Raw genomic sequence first — 7099 nt, forward strand, 5'->3', positions numbered from 1 at the left:
ATGGCCTATCTGTGCGTCTCATTAGTGTTAATCCACACTGTACTCTGCCATGGCCTATCTGTGCGTCTTTATTATGGACTTCACACGTCTTTATTAGTAGTAGTAGTTTTCAGCTTTGTATATTTTGTAGGTTATTGTTTTAAGAAATGTTTGAGCTATGAGAATAATATATTTGCTTACTTAATCCTTTAACCCAAAAGACCAACACTTTAAAAATTGAAAGTAGGGCTCATTGGTAGAATGTTTGCTTAGCATTCACAAAACCCTGTTTGATTCCTAGCATGGCATTGTACTGGGCAAGGTGGAATTCCTGTAACCCAGCACTCAGGAAGTAGACCAAGAAGCCTAAAGTGTGACCTGCTCCTCCAGAGGACTTGAGTTCAGACAGCAGCTCTCATGTTGGGCAGCTCACAACTGCCTATAACTCTGGCTTCAAGGGATCCAATGCCTTTTCTGGCCTCTGTAGGCACTTGCTTGGTTGCACACACACACACACACACACACACAATTTCAGAAAATAATAAAACTTTTTTTAAAAGGAAGTTCAAAGTCATCCTTGAATAGCAGTTCAAGGCCAGCCTGGAATATACGAGATCCTGTCTCAAAAATGAACACACAGGGGCTGTTGGGATGGGTGACATGGAGGTTAAGAGCACTTGCTGGTTTTGCAGAGAGGGTCTGGGTTTGGTTCACAGTACCCACATGGCAATTCACAACTGTCCATACCACCAGTACCAGGAGTTTCTGATGCCTTCTGACCTCTGTGAACACTGCATGACATGGTACATATACATATATACAAGCACAACATATACACATAACATAAAAATAAACAAATCTTCAAAATGGACAAAATAAATAAACAACAAAGATTAAAAATAGTGGTTGGGGTCAAGTCAGTAGTAGAACAATTATCTGGGATACTCAGGGACTAAAGTTGGGGCTCCAGCTCTGCACAGAAATAAATTCCTAAGTACATACATACAGTAGGGTTCAAGGTAACATGTTCCAATGACTCTAAAGTTTTTTTTAAAAAAATTAGAAGTGAGACAGGAAGGAAGGAAGGGAGAAAGGAAGGAAGGAAGGAAGGAAGGAAGGAAGGAAGGAAGGAAGGAAGGGAAAGAAACAAAAAAGGTGCAACACTCAAGTTACATTTGTGAATTTGGCAGAGCTGGAAGACCATGTTTGAAGTAGAAATTGTGTTTCCCACATGAACCTACTGAACATGACAGCTTAGGCTCAGTGCTCTGGGTAGTCCTGGCTTCTATCCTCAGGATCCCACAACTGGAGGGAGCTGAGGTTGGCAGATGAGCTCAATGGATCTACAACCTGCAAAAATGACCAAGATATTAGAATCAAGGACAAAATCTGAGGGTGAAGGGTGTGAGGAGAAGGAAAAGTCTGGCTTTTGTTTGTCTTTCTTAAAACTATAAATTACATTTAGTGTGTGTGTGTGTGTGTGTGTGTGTGTGCGCACGCGCACGAGTGCACATGTGTGTGCACATGTATGTTTGCACACCTGCGTAGAGGTCAGAGCATGATTTGCAGGGCTTTCCTTCCACCACTTGAGTTCAGAGACTGGACTTATGTGATCAGTGGTGGTTACTGGTAAGTGCCTTCTACTTCCCAGACATCCCAGGAGTCCCAACAAACATTTTTTAGCAGCAAATGGGAGCTTCGTGGAAGCCGGTTCCCCTTTTCTCTTTCTGCTCCACATGAGGGTCCAGGGGGCAAGTTGTTATTGAAGTCATAGCTCTGGGCATCCCAACAGGCTATTTATTACCTGTCTGGAAAAAAAAAACCTCAAGGGGGAGAGAGGAAAGGATATTGAACCTATGATCGCACCGGGGAAAGGACCCTGTAAGGCGGTCTGTCTTCACCGCTCTGAGAGGTTCAGGTTTAAACAGAGGAAGACCTGGGGTGGGGCAGCAGTGTACACACTAGAATGTGCTCAGTCATAGCATAGCCCGTGGATCATGATCTTAGATCTGCAAAACCATGAAAAGACACCCTTATCACTTGAACTTCCATGAGAAACTCCAGCATGCAGTGCACTACCATTGACAGCTGCCCTACTATGAGGATCCACTGTTCCTAAAATAATTGTAGGCTTAGGACAGTGGCTGGACACCCTTGGACACCTTTCTGGGGTAGGCAGTCTAGAACAAGACACTAAAAAATCTGACAGTAAGAGGCTAGCAACGTGGCTCAGAGCGAAAAGGTACTTGCTACCAGGCCTTATAACCTGAATTCGATCCCTGGGACCTGTTGGAACACGGCCCAAGAATGGAGTCGTGTGAGAGGAATACTGAGTGCTTGTGAGAAAACCCTCAGGAACCAAGACAAGAGTCTTGTGACCTCAGTTTCTTCAAAAACAGGGACTTGCTCCTGGGATATGCCTTCGTGCCTTCCCCAGGTGTAGCAGACAGGAGTGAGTTAAATTCAGATTGTCCATTACAACTGGCGGCTATTGTTATTTGTTTATAGGCCTTCTTGGAAAAACATGTTTTTGTCACATTCAGTCTGTCCTTGTGATTATATACAGCTTAAAGTCATGAGAACTTTACTCAGGTGATGGGTTTTAACCCTCAGGGTACAAATTGGCCAATGCCCTGAATAAAGTTGGCGATTGCATGAGATTTTAGTCTGCTTTATTTTAGGCTCTGCTCTCCCTGGTCCAGCCTCCTCAAGGGCATGACAGAAGAAGGGGACAGACTCCTGAAAGTTGTCCTCTGACTGCCATGTGCACGCTGTGACACCCGGGTGAGTTCATGTGCACACACATAATTAATTTTTTTAAAGAGTTGATAATGAAGAGTCTCGGTCACCCTTACCCGCGGACTTCCAGGCCTTCACGGCTTGGAATGAGCTACCTCAGACATCACTGGTGTTGAGACCGACGCTCTCTGAGTGATTTGCCTGCTCACATGCATCCGGAAGGAAGAATTTGACACGAACCAAAGGCAGAGCTGCCAGGATCCGCCCTGCAGGTAGATAGGTCAGCGCTTATCAAAAGCATCTTCTCAGGGCTTGTCATCTTGTCACTGAAGGAGGGACTTGTCTTGCCCACACTAACACACAGGGCATCTTACCCTGTCTGCCTGCCTCTCAGGGCTGAGCGCCTGCCACCATCCAAACCTACCCTGCCTAGACAGAGGGGCCCTGGTGTTGCCGGAGAGAGGCCTGAAGTCAGTGCACAGGGCTTAAAATGGTGAGGTGAGGTTTGTACTCTGTGCTGGAACCTTTTTTCCTCTGGTATGTATATACAAGCATGTGTGGTAGTGCGCTTGTTTGTACAGATGTGTGTGGAGGCCAGGGGTTAGCATCAAGCTCTTTTCTTCAACTGTTCACCACCCTATCTTCTGAGAAGGGCTCCCTTACCGAACCTGAGCTCTCTGCTTAGGCTAGGCTGGCTACTCAGTGAGCCCCCAGGATCCTCCAGCGTTGGAGTTTCAAGCCCAGGTTTGGGGTGGAATGGGGCACCAGGGAGGGGATTTAAACTCAGATTCTCACAGTTAAGCACTTACCCACTGAGACATCTCCCCAGTCCCCTCTTTTGGATTTTTTTTTTTTTTAATGTGCATTGGCGCTTTGCCTGCATGTATGTCTGGGTGACAGTGTCAGATCTTGGAGTTACAGACAATTGTTAGCTGACATGTGGGAATCCAGCCCAGGTCCTGTGGGGAGCATTCAGTGCTCTTAACCACTGAATTATCTTTCCAGCCCCGGAATCTTTTTTCTAAACTCTTTATGGACCAATTAGCTCTGGGTTGAGCACTGTGCTTGCCAGGTCATTGTGAGCCCAGTAGATCAGTTCTTGTCTATAAAAGTGATTGACTGGAGAGGCCAGGCCTGTTCCTTGACTCTGTTCTGCACAGGTTCTGCCTTCTTAGCACCAGAGGCCTCTACATAGCAGAGTAAGGATGCGGATCTGGGTGTGTGGTGACGGCTGCAGCAAAACCTTTGGCGCCATGTCTCACACCATTTTGTTGGTACAACTTACCAAGAAGCCAGAAGGCAGAGCTCACGTCATGCTGACTGTGTCAGCGAGTGAATGCATGAAAGGTGTTTATAAAATGTGTGAAGAATAACTAAGGATAATGAATCCCAGCAGCCCTTGCACCACGCCTGGCTTCAGTTGGTTGATCGTATTGATGATCTGGCAGGTCGCAGCTATCTTGTTTACTCAGCTGACACATAGTCTGGATCAAAGAGAAGATCTACGTGCTCCTCGTCGACAGGCCCAACAGGCTGGGAAGTAATTGAGTCGGAAGCACTGGGGCTGGGGGTGGACTTGGAACAGGTGCATACAGCGTGCTGTAGTGAACCTTTTGTAGCCATCCTGTTTCCACTCTGTTACACTCGAGCCGAGACTGAATGTCTGCCATGAACCGGGAGTGATCTCTTCACTCTGAAGCCACCGTTGCCCCTTTGCTCCTTTACTTTCATTTTTTACTTAAACATTTTTATGATAATTCAGATAGAAAACATTTTTGCCATTTAAGGTTGGTTCCAGTCCTTGAAACTGTCCGAGTCTGCTTTAAAGCAGTGAGTGCACTAACCCTTCCTGGGGGGTGGGGTGGGGACAAGGTTAGTTATATCCTCTGGGAAAGTCTTAGTGAAAAATAAGGAAATGTTCTGTACTGGTGTGCTGGCCAGTTCTATGTCAACTTGACACAAGCTAGAGTCATCCAAGAGGAAGGAGCCTCACTTGAGAAAAATGCCTTCAATAAGATCATGCTTCAGGCTATCCTGCTGGGCATTTTTTTTTTTTTAATTAGTGATTGAGGGGGGAGGGCTAAGACCATTGTGGATGACATCGTTCCTGGGCTGGTGGTGCTGGTCCTATAAGAAAGCAGGCTGAGCAAGCCATGGGGTAAGCCAGTAAGCAGCACCCCTTCCTGGTCTCTGCATCAGCTCCTGCCTCCGGGTTCCTGCCCTGCCTTCCTTTAATGATGACTTGTGATATGGACACGTAAACCAGATAAACCTATCCTCCCCAAGTTGCTTTGGTCATGGTGTTTCATCACAGCAGTGAACACACTCTAAGACAGAAATTGGTACCAAGAGCATGAGGTATTAGGTGACAACTCTGACCAAGTTGTTTGGGGGGAGGATTGTGGAAGGACTTTGGAACTTTGGACTGGAAAAGCCGTTGAGTGCTCAAAGCTTGATGAGCTGTCCTGTGGGATCTTGGAAGATAAGAATGTTAAGAGCGGGACTGGAGAGATGGCTCATCGGTTAAGAGCACTGACCTTTCAGAGGTCCTGAGTCCAAATCCCAGCAACCACATGGTCACTCACAACCATCTGTAATGAGATCTGATGCTCTCTTGTGGTGTGTTTGAAGACAGCTACAGTGTACTTACATATAATAAATAAATAAATCATTTTTTTTTAAGGGACTGGGTAGTGGTGGCGCACACCTTTAATCCCAGCACTTGGGAGGCAGAGGCAGGTGGATTTCTGAGTTTGAGGCCAGCCTGGTCTACAGAGTGAGTTCCAGGACAGCCAGGGCTACACAGAGAAACCCTGTCTCGAAAAACCAAAAAATAAAAATAAAAAATAAAAATAAAAAATTGTTGAGAGCAATGCAGATCATTGAGGCCTGGCTTATGACCTCCCTTAATGACTTATGAGGGCTGTTTGAGTTAAGAGACTGTGCTTCCTGTCAGCTGTAATTACCAAGAGCCAAACTAAACTAACAACAAAACAAAACAAAAAGATCAAAACTCACCTGTGCTTTACTGGGGACAACTGATGTTGGTCAGCTGGAGCTGAGAAATGAGTGGTGACTAAGTGCCAGCATCACTGAGGTGAAATCTTCTGGGAAGTGTTTTCCTCAGGGTCAACACACACACACACACACACACACACACACACACACACACACACACAGAGTGTTAGAGGTAGCCAAGGTTGTACCTCAGATCTTGGTCATGTGTTAGAGTCACACACATAGTTCTGGTTTTGAAGGCATGCAGGGGTCATGGAGGGCAGCTGAAGCTTGGCACTGGTAGAGACTGGGAGAAGCCATTGGTGAGAATGCAGCCTCACTAGCAGTTGAAGCCCCGGGATTGAAGGGGCCGCTGAGAGTTGAGGCTTAGCACCATGAAGAGAGCCCATGAGAGGCTATTGGTGAAAGTGCAGCCCAGTTGCAGCGGAAGACCGGGCATTTTGGGAACTCCAGTGCCATGAGCAACTGCCAAGGACAGGAACAGGTATGGAGTGGAGCCAACCAGAGCCTCGGAGACAAGCTCTGTGATATGGCAGGCCCTTTGGAGGACCCCAGAAGACCTTGAGTAAATGCCAGACATTGGGCACTGGATTATTTATACTGTTGGGAGTTGGTTTTACTTTGTTAAGGTTGGGGCTGTACTCTGGATCTTCCCTCTTAGAATAAGACAGTATTTTACTTATTTATTTATTTTTTAATTTTACGGGAGCCCACTGCTGAGATACTTTGAACTTTTAAAGAGATTTTGGAGGTTTACTTTAACTTTGGATTTTGGAAGAGACTGCGCACCACCATGTCCAGCTCAAAGTAGGAAACATAGATTCGTTTTCTTAGTGATTGACTGAGGGCAGCAGCTCATTCTATGTGTTCGGTGACACTCCTGGGCAGGTGGTCCTGGGTTCTATAAGGAAGCAGGCTGAACAGGCCATGATGAGCAAGCCAGTAAGCAGCACCCTGCACAGTTCGGCATCAGCTCCTGCCTCCAGGTTCCTGCCCTGTGCGAGTTCCGGTCTTTTCTTTCCGCAGTGATGTGGGAATGTAAGCCAAATAAACCCTTTCCTGCCGGGCGGTGGTGGCGCACGCCTTTAATCCCAGCACTCCAGAGGCAGAGGCAGGAGGATCTCTTAGTTGGAGGCCAGCCTGGTCTACAGATCAAGTTCCAGGACAGCCAGGGCTATACAGAGAAACCCTGTCTCAGAAACAAAACAAAAAAACAGTAATAAGTAAATCCTTTTCTCTCTGACTTGCTTTAAAAAAAAATTATTTATTTAATTTATATGAGTACACTGTTGCTATCTTCAGACACACCAGAAGAGGGCATCGATCCCATTACAGATGGTTGTGAGCCACCATGTGGTTGCTG

The sequence above is a fragment of the Mastomys coucha genome, unplaced genomic scaffold, assembly GCF_008632895.1.
Source record: "Mastomys coucha isolate ucsf_1 unplaced genomic scaffold, UCSF_Mcou_1 pScaffold6, whole genome shotgun sequence".
NCBI lineage: Eukaryota > Metazoa > Chordata > Mammalia > Rodentia > Muridae > Mastomys > Mastomys coucha.